Source organism: Vombatus ursinus, unplaced genomic scaffold (genome assembly GCF_900497805.2).
Source record: "Vombatus ursinus unplaced genomic scaffold, bare-nosed wombat genome assembly UNPS02011014.1, whole genome shotgun sequence".
Classification (NCBI taxonomy): Eukaryota; Metazoa; Chordata; class Mammalia; order Diprotodontia; family Vombatidae; genus Vombatus; species Vombatus ursinus.
Genome location: NW_020950792.1, coordinates 161,885 through 178,493, shown reverse-complemented (window position 1 = coordinate 178,493; position 16,609 = coordinate 161,885). Strand labels below are relative to the sequence as shown.

The 16,609-nt window shown below is 36.7% G+C and overlaps 1 pseudogene; it reads left to right on the top strand.

The window, feature by feature from the left end:
• Nucleotides 1-3,788: 3,788 nt before the first annotated feature.
• Nucleotides 3,789-14,770, top strand: LOC114038412 (annotated as a pseudogene).
• The last annotated feature ends 1,839 nt before the right edge of the window (nucleotides 14,771-16,609 follow it).

Genomic DNA, 16,609 nt, shown 5'->3' with positions numbered 1-16,609 from the left:
TTTAATCTGGGCAATTAATAATTTTGGTAAATATTCATTTACAGGCTTTGGGGGTGTTGTACAGCTGTTTTCAGAGATACTTCTAGGGACCTGCAAGTTTTCAGTTGTTCCAAGGTGGTATGAACAAGGGCTAGGTGTTTACTCCTTTCCTGACCTGTGCTGTGGTCTATGAGTGACCACAAGCACTCTTTTCTGCCTTGGAATTGTGAGGAGGATTCCCTCTCCACTGCCACCATGAGCTCCACCGTGCCAGCACTCCTCCTTGGCCCAGGACCACTAAATAGGACTGTGGCCCAGATCCAAGTACAGGCAAAGCAAGAGAATCCTGCCACAGCACCAGCAAAGAGATCCCTGAAATCCCCCTCTGATCAGCCACTTGATCCCTGCTCTGTCTGTGGGCCTACAGTTCTGGAAGCAGCCACCACCTGGGGCTATGCCAGGACTGGGGCCAATCAGAGCTCCTCTTTCGCCCAGGTTTGACAGACTTTTCCTACTGACCTTCTAAGTTGTATTTGGCATTTGTGGGTTGAGAAGTCTAAAAACTGCTTCAACTGTTAGTGATTCAGTCCCCTGAAGTTCACTAAGGCCCAGTCTTTGCCTGTGTGGCCCACACTGTATTGCGCTCCTCTTCCAGCCTGATGCAACAGACCTTTCCCATCAACCATCCAGGTTGTCTTGGGGTGAAAAAGAGGTATACTTTCCAATTGTGACAATTATGGTGAAATTTCTAGTATATAAAATGTAAAACATTTTACATGAAAAAGTATATACAACTAAAATGCAAATACAAACAGTGCAGCAAGAAAACATTTACAATAAATATCTCCGATAATCTGATATCCAAGTCATATATGAGACTGAGACCAATAGATGACCAAGAATATTCAAAAATAATTAAGTGCCAAAGGAGAATATGTACTGTTTCCTTTTTTAAAAAATACATGAATATCTTTTATTTGTGAGGAATCTAATTTGCAACTGAATCTCACTATTCCTTTGCCCAGTCAAGCATTCCTTGTAACAGAGAATCAAAAAGAAAAAAACCAAAAAACAAAAATATTAGTTCAGTAAAAGTAAACAATGGTCAAGTCTACCAAAATATGAAATTGGACATTTTCCTAAGAATTTCAAACCATCTACAACCATTTTAAAAATTGTTCCAAATCATTAATTAGAAGATGGCTGTAAAAAAAAACAACTCTGACATTTGGCTTTATAATTTTCAAATGTAAAGTTATTTAAAGATGGATACAGCTTATTGATGAGGGATAGTAGGTAGCATAGTGGTGCACTGGTTAGAGTGATGGACCATAGAATCAGAAAGAGTCATCTTCATGAGCTCAATTATAGCCTCAGACACCTACTATCTCTGTCACCTTGGGCAAGTCGCTTAACTTGTTTGCTTCATTTCTTCATCAGTACAATGAGCTGGAGAAGGAAATGGCAAGCTACTCCAGTATCTTTGCCAAGAATACACCAAATGGGATCACAAAGTCTCAGACACATCTGAAAGGACTGAATAGCAACAGTGGGAAGACAGACACATTTATCTAGTTTCAGTCAAGTTTGTGAATAGGTTCACATGTTCTTCAAAATAATTTGGAATGAAGAAAAATTAGTTAATAACTTGTTTATTTCCTTTTTCTCAATTTCACTACTTGGCATATATATATATATAGGTCAAGGAGGTCAAAGCCAGAAAGAATAATGCTACATACCAGAAGTTGTTTATAACTCTGTTTATAATTGTAGGAAACAATAGTTGAAATGAAATAAATGCCCATCTCCTAGAGAAAGGCTGAACAAATTGCAATTATATAAATATAATGAATTACTTATTTAATTATCAAAAATGAAAAATATGATAAATTCAGAGAAACAGAGGAAAAATTTTGTGAACTTATGTAGAAGAAAACAAGCTGAACTAGGAGAACAATATATATAAGGACTATAGTCAATAAAAACTCAATCATGGTTAATTGTAATGACCAATCTCAGTCCTGTTTAATACAGGGTGAATCATTTATCCTTCAATAGAGAAACTGATAGGTAACTGTTGGCACCTTGGCTCTGCTACCTACTTTCTGACCATGGACAAGTCAGCTCACCTACTCAGCTCTATGTTCTTTATGTGGAAAATAAGGGATTAGACTATATGGCCTCCAAAATCCCTTGTGACTTTAAATCTATGAACTAGTTCTTACCAGACTGTGAATCTGGGAAGTGAATGGATTGAGTGAATTGGGGGTAAGATGTCAAAAATAAATAATAGGGGGAAAGCCTCTTCACCTAGAGCAGTAATTCATGATTAGAGGGATTGGGTGAGCAGAAGAGTTGGGAAAAGATGGAGGGATGCATTAGCTTTGGGGAAGAATGGGTTCTGAACACCAAACATTTAAAGTTAATTTAGTTAAGTTTTGGGAAATACTTAAGATACTGGTGAAGAAGGAATGATGGAAAGAGGTATGGTAGCTTGGTCCCATAAAGCATGGTATCCTCAAGTGATCAAAGAGTACAGTACAGCTGCTAATGTTTATGCAACTTCTAATAGGAAGGGATGGGGCAGAAAAGCATTCCTATACAATTATTGCTACTACTGATTTCATTTCTGTTGTTTTATCCCTCCATTGTATAGTGACCTTTCTGGCTCATCCTCTATACTGGAAGAAAGCTGGTGAAAGGACCTGAATCAATATTTAAATGACTTGTGCAACACAGGATATCTAAATATCCTCAAAGAGTCCAGGTTTCTGTATGGGAGGGAAATCACAAGATGGAAGACTACGCACTATTGTCATTACAACATTAGATTTGGTGTTTCTGGGCAAGGTGGCTTCAAAGGTTTTTGCAAATTTGTATTTGGTGGTCCTTTTTGGGCAGGAGCTTTTGCCAGGCCTCAAACTCAATCCAACTAAAATGTAGAGATGGAAGGGATCTGGACATGAACCATGCCTTCAGAATTAGGATTTCAAAGTGGATGTTGTTTTCTGAGGTCCTTATAAGAGCACTTGCCCTTGATCCATGTTGCACAGGTAATGTTGACACCATGACTGCAACCAGGTGGTTACTGTTCCTCTTTTCAGTAGCCCTGTTGTGCCTGGGGTTAGGTGGGGGACACAGAGAATTTATGATCATGTTAGGAGGTTGTTGGGGATGGTGGCCCCACTGAGATATTTTACTTTGTATTAGTCACTCATAGAACCTGGAACATTTTAGACACTTAGTAAATATTGACTGATGGACATAGTGCATTACGAAGACAAAAAAATATGATGTAACATAAATACTTTCACAGTCTCATGGAGCTTGAATTTATATTCCTTCATATAAACTAAGTAGAAGAGTGGAACTTTATAAGAAATATATGGGAGGCATCAATATAGGACATGTGGGCATCCACAAATGAGGGGTGCACATCTGAGAAATATGAGTGACCAAGACACATATAGAGGAATAATTCATGCTTTTGATATTGCAAACTCTGAATGCCTTCTGCTGCTGTTGTTATATAAGTTCATGCTAGGCCTGTTCCCTGCCAATCACTTAAATAATCATCCATAACATAATTCATTCCAGGCTTGCTGTGAGCCTAGGACAAGCCTGGATCTTTTACATCCTTATTAGACATCCACCAGGTAAGCCTGACATTCATCACTACTGGGAAAATAGCAAGGGCTCCATCCTTTCGACAATTAGCCTATGACAAAAAAACATACTATCTGTCTACTCCCTATCAGGCCTTTTTCTTCATTTGACTTTTCTCTACCTCTACTTTCTCCTCTTTGAGGATGAACAAAATTCAGAAGACCCAGGAGATGTACCAGCACCAAACGACTCTTAGCAGGATGATCAGAACTCTGGCTAGCAACAAAGTGGTAACCAAAAACCTAGGCCACCAGGTGGACAACAAGGAGGTCAGTAAGGTGGATATAAAGGAGGTTATCCAGGTGGCCAGTAGGGAGGATGTCCAGGTGGTCAGCAAGGAGGACATCCAGGTAGCCAGTAAAGAAGTTGTCCAATCACCCCACCCACAAGGTATTTCAGTGTTCTTCTCAGTGAAGCAATATCCATGTTTGAATATGTACTGGTAGTCATATCATCCCAATTTTTTTTATACTTCTTTCCCCTTTTCTATTAGTCAGACTCTTCATCACACTTCTTTTCTCCCTACTTTTTGCTTACCTTTGTTTATCTCTGCACCATTCTCCCTGATAGAGACAGAGGGAGAGAAAAAAAGACATTGATACAGAGAAAGTGAGTCAGAGTCAGAGATATAGAGAGAGGGAAAGGGAGAGAGAGAGGAGAGGGGAAAGAGAGAGACAGATCAAAACTTCACCTATTCTTTTCCCCCTCTCCTTTATGATACTCATTCCTATACTTGCCCAGAGCCTCTCTCCAAATTTTATTATTATCTTTTTAAAATTTCAGGAACATATGACTTTGTCATTGCTACTGCCATTAGCCAAGGGACCAAGTCAAGGACAGTTCATCTCCTCTAAACCTCTTCCTTTATTCTTTCAGTGCATAAAAAGGATGATGGGAAATCAGGAGGCATCTTTGAAGTCCTCATGTGGACCTGAATATTTGGACAGTACATACCTCTTGGTCTACTTCATCATTTCTTTACAATACCGGTAAGTATACTAATAGTTAAACATTGACTCCTGCTTCTCTTCATGTTGTTTGTGTCTTTCAGCTTTCAGCATACTGCTTTCTATATATAGGTTTGGCAGATTCCAGATTATTCTGTGGATGCACAGCCCTGACCTGGACTAAGTGGCTTAATTCTGAGTTCCTTTGCTCAAGGTTGATTGGGGACCATGCACATCACAAATATTTTTGAGCTCCTGCAAAGTTCATCATACTTGGAGGATATAGAGAAATATAATGTTCATAGTTCCTTAAACTCCTGTATAATCTTTAATCATTTCCTTGGAATAGAATCTGATTTTATCTCTTTTCCTCTATTACTGAACAGACCTAAAAATCTAAGAGCAAATCTAATGAGCTCCAAAGCACTTTCAGTCAGTCAATGAACATTTAGTAAGCACCTACTTTATGTCAGACAGTGTGTTATGCCCTTACACATCGAGAAATGAAGAAAACAAAGAAAGTAACCAAAACAAAACAAAAAATAAGTAATCTCTGCTCTCAAAGAGCTGACAGTCTAATGGTGGAGACATCATTCAGAGAACTACATATGTCAAAAGAATTTTACATGTAGTCCAGACCTGACCAGTTTCTAACCTGGGAGTAGCCAGAGCTAAACAGAACAGGCAAGAGGAAGGTGTGTTAGGAAGCAAGTAGTGATTTAATTAATTTCAGGGTGAGGAAGAAAAGTTTGCCTATGGAAATCTCCCTTGGGAGAAGGCCTTCTCTTACTGTTCAAAAGCAGAGTTTATAGACCTAAAAAAACCCCAAGGGTGTGGATCACAACACAGTCATTCTTTGGTCTTGATACAGTTCCCATGGCTGCAGGCCATGGTGCTCTTGAGTCCTATGGGAACAGTTCTTAAGTTGATTGTCTCTAGTCTTAAGGGTGGTTGAGTCTTGTGATTATTCAATGGGATATAGAACCAGAGTTAGCATGATGGGAACAGCAATGCAGTAGCTTCTGGTTACATTCACTTGATTGTTATAAGCTCAGAAATTTGTGAATTGTTAGCATGTCAGGAGTTCTTTATTTATGACTTTCTATTGTAACATATTGGCTATAGCTATGGCTCCCAACCCAGAATCTCCTGGGAAATATGGGAGTTCCAACCAATCTAGATAGTATAATCATTACAACATATTATATTAATTATATGTGAGAATCATAAATCCCCTGATATTCCCTCTTTTTAGTCAAAGGCTGTGATGGCACTACTGACCAAGGGGGCATATCCACCATAAACATGATTTTGATTTTATATAAGGCAGGAGCGAATAGCTGATATACAAGATGAACACCACATTAGACAGCATGACAAATAAGGAGGAGAAACATCAGAGCAGAGAGGACAGAGGGAAGAATGCTGCCAAGGTTTCCAGGTAACCAGGAGAACAAGTCAAAAGAAAGTGAGAGGGAGTCCTGCTTCAGAATGTTTTGGCCTCTATGGCTGCCAACAGAGTTTCAATGGCATAAAAGTGAGTCTCCACTGTAACCAGAAAGGAACTTCAGTGGAGTGGTCCCCTGGAAATAGGGATAATTTGAGCATGGTGTAGAGAAGGATACAGAGAGACCTTCCCAGAAAAGAGGGAGGCTGTGATAATAGAGAAGAGTAGCATAGGAAGAACTGCCCCACAGAGGGGAGCAATTCAACTGCAAAGGTGAAGGTGTTAGAGAATGAATCCCAGGCAGAGTGAATTAAACTCAAAGAGTAGAGTTCTTCTAGTCATGGGAACAAAGACCATTCTGGGATTCCCAGGATATCCCAGAAATTGAATATATGCCTTTACAATTACCTTTATTTGGGACAAAGATCAGGGGTATGATCCCTGATTTCTTAGGGCAGGCTCCCTCACTCCACTTGGTATAAGGCACATTTGTAGTGGTATAAGATGCCCCAGCCACATTCACAGAAATCTGTGCCTGCAGAAGCTGGCCAGAAGGATCAAGTGAGGCATTTAGGGAAGTAACCCATGAGGAATTCAGGATAAGGAAGGATTGCATTACTTGGGATTTAATAATCCAAGTGCCTATGTTGCTTCTTGTATTGAGGATGCAGAGTACAGCCTGAGTATCTAGAGAGACTCCTAAGGGTAATGAATCTCATAGGTAAGGGTCTAATATGCTAGGTCTTTTGATTCTGTGGTTAAGTTATCTATTTCTTGGTTAGGGTGCTCCCTTTCATCACAGGCAGATCTACATCCAGGTATTTTAATGCTTGTGACTGTGGTAGCATCATGAGATTAGGTATAGAGGTAAAGGTAGGGGATACAAGCTATTCCCTTTACACAAGTTGTTGCTCTGTAGAGCAGACTGCAACTGATTGGCTTCCCAGCCTGGGGAGGAGCACAGGTTTTTGGACCATGCTGTCTTTGCCAGTAAAGTAGAACCCTCCCCTTGAGGTCATAATCCAGGCTTCTAACATAGAGGCAACAGCTAAAGTTTAAAGTGGCTGAGACCCTGAATGACATGCCCCACAGTTAGTTAAATTGAGTGTTTTAGAGAAGCCCTGTTTTGGGCTTCTGAGTGGGTGGTTTGGCCGGGGGAGGGGGGAGGGAACACCATATTTCTTATACAATTGAAAGGTGCTTATTTGCTCTTAGGTTGGGCTAATAGAAATTGCTACTAGCTACTTACCACTCTCACAGCATATCTGTCTTATTTTAAAGGTGAACCCTCAAAAACAATGTTACTACTTAATTAACAAGTACAATCAGTCCACAAATATAAGCAATCCACACAAGGGTCTCATGTGGGACTTAGGGCAAGATCAGTGGAGCTTGAGGTAAACAGCTAGGTCCTGCAGCCACTGGCACAAGAAGTCTGAGATAGTGCCCCTTCTGCTCTGGTAGCAGAGTTGAAATTTACAGAAAGGAAAAAACCAAAAAGATGAACAAAAAGAAGAAAAAAAAGAATTTGACCTTAGAAAGTTATTATGGAGACAGGGAAGACAAAGACACAAAGCCATAACACAACAATGTTAAAACAACTAGGGGCAAAACCCGAAAGAAAACTAGTAAATGTTCTCAAACCCAGAAAGAACTCATGGAAGAATTTAGAAAGGAGTTTAAAAATCATATAAGATAGGCAGAAGAAAAAAATGAAAAAATGAGAGATGGAAGAGAATTATGAAAAAAAGAGTCAACTGTTTAGAAAAAGAAAACAACTGCTTAAAAAGTAGAACTGGCCAAATGAAAAAAGAAGTACAAAAGCTAACTGGAGAAAACACCTCCACAAAAGTTAGAACTGGGCAAGAGTAAGCTGATGACTCTATGAGACATCAAGTATCAATAAACAAATTCAAAAGAATGAAAAATAGAGGAAAATGTAAAATACCACATTGGAAAAACAACCAATCTCATTGATCCAGGGGAGGCAATGTTGGAACCACTGAAGTATCTGAAAACCATAATCAAAAGGAGGACCAGGACAGCATGTTTTAAGAAATTATGGAGGAAAACTGCCCTGATATGTTGGAACCAGAGGGCAAAATAGACATTTTAAATTTCACCAATCACCTCAGGAAAGAGATCTAAAAATTAAAACTCCATGGAACATTACAGCCAAATTAAAGAACTATCAGGTCAAGGAAAAATACTACAAGGCAATGAAGTGATGTCAACACTAAAAATATATGCATGAATTGGTATAGATTCCAAATTCTTAAAGAGAAGCCAGATGACATACAGGCTTGTGAGCAAACAAGAGACAGAGACTGTTATAAAATGTAAATTAGATAATTTTGATTATATTAAATTAAAAGCTTTTGCACAAACCAAACCAATGTAACCAAGATTAGAAGGAAAACAGAAAGCTAGGAAACAATCTTTATAACTAGTCTCTAATAAAAGCCTAATTTCTCAAAAATATAGAGAAATGAGCCAGATTTATAAAATTACAGGACATTCAATCACATGTTCAAAAAATTTTATAGCAGCTCTCTTTGTGGTGGGAAAGAATGGGAAATTGTGTGGATGGCCATGAGTGGGGAATGGCTGAACAAGTTGTGGTATATGAATGTAATGGAACAGTATTGTGATGAGTGGACAGATTTCAGAAAAACCTTGAAAAACTTACAAGAACTGATGCTGATTGAAGTGAGAAGAACCACGAGAACAATGTACACAGTAACAGCAACAGTGTGTGATGATCAGTGATGATATACAGTGATGATGCTCTTCTCAGCAAAACAATCATCCAAGACCATTCCAAAAGACTCATGATGGAAAACGCTATCCTCACACAGAGAAAGAACTATGGAGTCTGAATGCATATTGAAGCATATTCTGTTCACTTTTTTTTGTTCTCATGTTTTTTCCCTTTAGTTCTGATTCTTCTTTTACAGCAGGACTAATGTGGAAATATGTTTAATATTACTGTATATGTAGAGCCTATATCAGATTGTTTGCTGTCAGGGTAGAGGAGGGGAGAGAGGGAGGGAAAAAAATTTGGAACTCAAAATCTCACAAAAATGAATGTTAAAAACTATCTTTACATGTAATTGGTAAAAAAAAAAAAGTTACTATGTACCAAAAATTGCTGCAATAAATAATAAAAGAAAAAAATCCAAAATATAACAGAATACAAGCCATTCTGCAATTGATAAATGGTCAAAGGATATGAACGGGCAGTTTTCAGATGAAGAAATCAAAGCTATTTATATACATAAGAAAAGAGCTGTAAATCAGTTTTGATTAGAGAAATGCAAATAAAAATCAAGTCTGAGTTACCACCTTATTAATTATCACCTTGGCCAATAAGACAGAGAAGGAATATGATAAATGTTGGAGAGTATGTGGGAAAATTGGGGCACTAATGCACTGTTAGTGGAGTTGGGACTGATCCAACCATTCCAGCAAACAATTTGGAACTATATCCTAAAGGAAACTACACTGTGCATACCCTTTGATTCAGAAATAGCAATATCACTACTAGGTCTGAATGCCAACATCGTAAAAAGAGGAAAGGACCTACATGTGTAAAAATATTTATAGCAGCCCGTTTTATGGTGACAAAAATTGGAAATTGAGGGAATGCCCATCAACTGTGGAATGGCTGAACAAGCTATGGTATATGAATGTAATGGAATACTCTTATGCATTAAGAAATGATAAACAGACAGATTTCAGAAAAATCTGGAAAGACTTACATGAACTGATTCAAAGTGAAATTAGCAGAACCAGGAAAACATTCTACACAGTGTCAGCAACATTGTCAGATGATCGACTATGAATGATGCAGCTCTTCTCAGCAATGCAATGATCCAAGATAAGTACAAAGGAGTTATGAAGGAAAATGCTATCCACATCCAGATAAAGATCTGGTGGATGCTGAATGCATATGGAATCATACTTTTGTCACTTTATTCTTTTTCATGGTTCAAAGAGGGAATATATGCACCAAATGGTATAGCATCCAAATTCTTAGAGGAGAAGTTCAGGGAGTTACAAGGAAAGGGAAAAAAGCAAAAATAGATCTTATCAAAAGAGATAAGGGAGGAAACTACATCCTGCTAAAAGTTACCATAGATAATGTAGTAATATCATTGCTAAACATATATGTACCAAGTTCTGCAGCAGCTAGATTCTTAAAGGAGAAGTTAAGGGAGTTACAGGAAGAAATAGACAGCAAAACTACACTAGTGGGGTACCTCAACCTTCCCCTCTCTGAACTAGATAAATCTAACCACAAAATAAATAAGAAAAAAGTTAAGGAGGTGAATAGAATACAGAAAAGTTAGGTATGATAGACCTCTGGAGAAAACTGAATGGGAATAGAAAGGAATATACTTTTTTTCTCAGCAGACATAGCACATACACAAAAATTGACCATGTACTAGGGCATAAAAACCTCACAATCCAACACAGAAAGGCAGAAATATTGAATGCTTCCTTTTCAGATCATGATGCAAAAAAAAAATTATAGGTAATAAAGGGCAATGGAAAGATAGACTAAAAATATTGGAAACTAAATAATCTAATCCTAAAAAATGATTGGGTCAAACAACAAATCATAGAAACAATCAATAACTTCATTCAAGAGAATAACAATAATGAGACAACATACCAAAACTTATGGAATGCAGCGAAAGCAGTTCTTAGGGGAAGTTTTATATCTCTAAATGCTTACATAAATAAAATAGAAAAAGAGGAGATCAATGAATTGGGCATACAACTAAAAAAAACTAGAAAAAGAACAAATTAAAAATCCTCAATTAAACACCAAATTAAAAATATTGACAACCAAAGGAAAAATAAATAAAATTGAAATGAAGAAAACTATTGAACTAATAAATTAAACTAAGAGCTGGTTTATGAAAAAACAATAAAATAGATAAACCTTTGGTTAATTTAATTAAAAAAAGAAGAAAACCAAATTACTAGTATCAAGAATGTAAAGGATGAATTCACCACCAAGGAAGAGGAAATTAAGACAATTGTTAGGAACTATTTTGCCTAACTGTATGCCAATACATTTGACAATCTTAGTGAAATGGATACATATTTACAAAAATATAAATTGCCCAGATTAACAGAAGAGGAAGTAAAATATTTAAATAACTCTATCTCAGAAAAAGAAATTGAACAAGCCATTGATGAACTCGCTAGGAAAAAATCTCCAGGGCCAGATGGATTTACAAGCGAATTCTATCAAACATTAAAAGAACAGTTAATTCCAATACTATATAGACTATTCGGGAAAATAGCCAAAGAAGGAGTCTTACCAAATTCTTTTTATGATACAAATATGGTGCTGATATCTAAACTAGGAAGAGTCAAAACAGAGAAAGAAAATTATAGACCAATTTCTCTAATGAATATAGATGCAAAAAATTTAAATAAAATATTAACAAATAGATTACAGCAACTTATCACAAGAATAATGCAGTATGATCAGGTAGGATTTATACCAGGAATGCAGGGCTGGTTCAATATTAGGAAAACTATCAGCTTAATTGATCATATCAACACCAAAACTAGCAGAAACCACATGATCATCTCAATAGATGCAGAAAAAGCTTTTAACAAAATACAACACCCATTCCTATTAAAAACACTAGAGAACATGGAATAAATGGAGTCTTCCTTAAAATAATAAATAACACTATCTAAAACCTTCAGCAAGCATAATATGTAGTGGGGACAAGCCGGAAGCATTTCCAATAAGAATAGGAGTGAAACAAAGGTGTCTGTTATCACCACTGTTCAATATCGTACTGGAAATGTTAGCTTTAGCAATAAAAGAAGAAATTGAAGCTATTAGAATAGACAAAGAAGAATCAAAGCTATCACTTTTTGCAGATGACATGATGATATACTTAAAGAATCCTAGAGAATCAAGTAAAAAACTATTTGAAAGAATTAACAACTTTAGCAAAGTTGCAGGCTATAAAATAAACCCACATAAATCATTGGCATTTCTATATATTACCAACAAAGCCCAACAGCAAGAGATAGAAAGAGATATTCCATTTAAACTTACTGTAAACATTATAAAATATTTAGGAGTCTACCTCCCAAAACAAACCCAGGAACTCTATGAACACAATTACAAAACACTTTTCACACAAATAAAGTCGGATCTAAATAATTGGAAAAACATCACTTGCTCATGGTAGGCTGAGCTAATATAATAAAAATGACAATTCTACCTAAGCTAATTTACTTATTCAGTGCCATACCAATCAAACTACCAAAAAATTATTTTATAGAGTTAGAAAATATAATAACAAGATTCATTTGGAAGAACAAAAGGTCCAGAATATCAAGGGAAGTAATGAAAAGAAATGCAGGGGAAGGTGGCCTAGTCATTCCAGATCTTAAATTGTATTATAAAGCAGCAATCATCAAAACTTCTTGGTACTGGCTAAGAAATAGAGTGGTGGATCAGTCAAATAGGTTAAGTAAGACACTGTAGTCAATGACTATAGTAATCTATTATTTGATAAATCCAAACACCCCAACTTCTGGGATAAGAACCTACTTGTTGACAAAAACTGCTGGGAAAACTGGAAAAGAGTATGGCAGAAAGTAGGCATGGATCAAAATCTCACACCATATACCAAAATAAAGTCAAAATGAGTTCATGATTTAGATATAAAGGCTCAAACTGTAAGCAAAAGGGGGGAGCAAGGAATAATTTACCTATCAGATTTATGTAGAACAGAAGAATTCATAACCAAACAGGAGATAGATAACATCAGGAAAAGCAAAATGGATAACTTTGGTTACATTAAATTGAAAAGTTTTTGAATAAACAAAACCAATGCAACCAAGATTAGAAGGAAGGTAGAAAATTGGAAAAGAATGTTTACAATCAGTCTCTCTGATAAGGGTCTCATATCTAAAATATATAGAGAATTCAGTCAAATTTATAAGAATACAAGTCATTCCCCAATTGATAAATGGTCAAAGGATGTGAACAGGCAGTTCTCAGATGAAGAAATTAAAGCCATCTATAGTCATATGAAATAATGCTCTAAATCACTATTGATTAAAGAAATGCAAATCAAAACAACTCTGAGGTACCACATCACACTTATCAGATTAGCCAAGATGACAAAACAAGAAAATGATAAGTGTTGGAGAAGATGTGGGAAAATTGGAACACTGTTGCATTTTTGGTGGAGTTGTGAAATGATCCAACCATTTTGGAGAGCAATTTGGAAGTATGCCCAAAGGGCTATAAAAATGTGCATACCCTTTGACCCAGCAATAGTACTTCTAGGGCTATATCCCTAAGAGATCATACAAATGGGAAAAGGATCCACATGTACAAAAATATTTATAGCAGCTCTTTTTGTGGTGGCAAAGAATTGGAAATTGAGGGGATGCCCATTAATTGGGGAATAGCTGAACAAGTTGTGATATATTAATTTAATGGAATACTATTGTGCTATAAGAAATGATTAACAGGCTGACTTCAGAAGAACCTGTATGGTCTGATGCTGAGTGAAGTGAGCAGAACAAGGAGAACATTGAACACAATTACAGCCACATTATGTGATGACTAATATTGACTTGTATTGACTTACCCATCCCAGCAATACAAGGATCTAAGACATCTCCAAAGGCCTCGTGATGGAAAATGCTATCGACATCCAAAGAAAGAACTATGAAGTTTGAATGCAGATAGAAGCATACAATTTGCTGTTTTTTTTTTTCTGTTGAGTTTTGTTTCCTCTTTCTGGTGGTTCCTCCTATTAGTTCTAATTCTTACCTACAATATCACTAATATGAAAATATGTTTAATAGGAATGGGTATGTATAGCCTATATCAGATTGTGTGATATATTGGGGAGGGTGGTGGGGAGGAAGGGGAAGAAAATTTTAAACTCAAAAGCATATGAAAGTGATTGTTGATAAATCAAAATTAATTAATTAAAAAAAACAAAGTCTCACAAAGGTTATAAAATTGCCTTCCATAATTTTGTTTTTCTAAGTTTTCTCTTGAATATTTTAAACTTAGCTCTTTCCTTTCTCTCAGGATGGGGGACAAAAAAACCCCCAAACGAACCAAAGGAAAAGAAGATCCAAAAGGAAAAAAAAGAGAGAGAAAAACAAGAAGGAAAATGTGGCTGAAAAGGTGGTGAAAAAGCCTCGAAAGCACTGCAGTCAGAACCCAGTCCTGGCCCGAGGGATCGGTAGATACTCTAGGTCTGAAATGTATTCCCGGAGAGCCATGTACAAGCAGAAATACACTGCACCAAAAAACTGGATTGAAAGAAAAAAGAAGGAGAAGGTGCCTGCTACTATCTCAAAGCCAGTTGGTGGTTATAGGAATGGAGGAACTCGTGTGGTAAAGATTCGCAAGATGCCAAGGTATTACCCTACTGAGGATGTACCTAGAAAGCTGCTAAGTTATGGCAAAAAGCCCTTCAGCCAACATGTGAGGAGACTTCATTCTAGCATCATCCTGGGTTCGGTTCTGATCATGCTCACTGGTCGCCACAGAGTTAAGCAAGTGGTTTTCCTGAAGCAGCTGACTAGTGGCTTGCTACTGGTGACTGGACTTCTGACCATCAACCATGTTCCTCTGAGAAGGGCCCATCAGAAATTTGTCATTGCTACCTCTACCAGGGTTAACCTTTCAAGTTTAAATTCCAAATCATCTTACTGATGCTTACTTCAAAAAGAAGCTCCCTAAACCCAGACACCAAGAAAGAGAGATTTTTGACACAGAAAAAGAGAAATATGAGACTAGGAGCAGCGCAAGGCTGATTAGAAAACAGTGGACTCTCAGATCCTGTCCCAAATCAAGAAAATTCCTCAGCTTCATGGCTACTTGTGTTTTGTATTCTCTCTCTCCAACAGAGTTCATCCTCACAAACTGGTGTTTTAAATGCCTTGCACAGAACTCTTATTCAAATATTTGGAATAACAAAAAAAAAGAAGAAAAGAAAAGAAAATTACAAACTTAGTTGAGATGGGGATGGGAAACAACCATCCACTTTTAGCTGGGAAAGGAAACATAGAGACTACCCCAGGGGTTCTTAACCTGTTTTGTGTCTCCCATGAACCCCTTCAATGTTTGGTAAAGTCTTACGGATCATTTCTCATGTTTTAAATGAAAAAAAAAACCAACAAATAAATTGCACAGGATTAAAAAGGAAACCAGTTATATTGATATAGAGATCTTTTCTCATCTAAATTCATGGACCACCTATAATTTACCCTCCCTATGGGATTCAGGTTCCAGATTCTATGTTCTGGATATAATTTGGTTTTTTTTTTCAAAATAGAATTTTATTTTTTTCCAGTTACATGTAAAGATAGTTTTCAACATTCAATTTTATAATAATAAAATAATACATAAAAATAAAATAAATTTTTCTCCCTCCCTTCCACTCCCCCACCCCAAGATGGCAAGAAATGTGATGTGAGTTATATGTGAGCAATCATGTAAACATATTTCCACACTAGTTAACGTTGTGAAAAAGAAACAGAACAAAAGGGAATAGCAATGAAAAATGAAAAAAAAAGCAAAAACAATATACTTTGATCTACATTCAGACTCCATAATTCTTTCTCTGGATGTGGGTTGCTTTTTCCATCTTGCATCTTTTGGAATTTTCTTGGATCATTGTACTGCTGAGAAGAGCTAATTCAATGATAGTTGTCCATTGAAAAATGTTGCTGTTTCTGAGTACACTGTTCTCTTGGTTTTGCTCACTTCATTTAGCATAAGTTTACATAAGTTTTACTAGGTTTTTTTCCCCTGAAATCTACCTGCTCATTATTTCTTTCAGCACTATAGCATTTCATTACATTCACATGCCACAACTTGTCCAGCCCTTTTCCAATTGATGGTCATCCCCTCAATAACCAATATTTTGCTACCACATAAAGAGCTACTATAAATGTTTTTGTACATGTAGATCCTTTTCTCGTCTTTATGATATCTTGGGGATATAGAACTAGTAATGGTATTGCTGGATCAAAGAGTATGTACAGTTTGATTGCCCTTTGGTCACAGCTCCAAATTGCTCTCCAAAATAGTTGGATCAGTTCACAACTCCATCAGCAATGCATTAGTGTCCTAATTTTCCCACAACTTCAACATTTGTCAATTTCCTTTTCTGTCATATTAGTCAATCTGATAGTTGTGAAGTGGTACCTCAGAGTTATTTTAATTTGCATTTCTCTAATCAATAATGTTTTAGAGAATTCTTTTTTTCTGACTATAAGTAGCTTTAATTTCTTAATCTGCAAACTGCCAATTCAAAGCCTTTGACAGGGGCACGACTTGTATTCTTATAAATTTGACTCAGTTCTCTATATATTTGAGAAATGAGGCCTTTATCAGAAACACTGGCTATAAAAATTGTTACCCAGCTTTCTGCTTTCCTTCTAATCTTGGTTTCATTGGTTTTGTCTGTGCAAAACCTTTTTATTTGAATGTAATCAAAATTATCCATTTTGCATTTCAGAATGTTCTCTATCTCTTGTTTGCTCACAA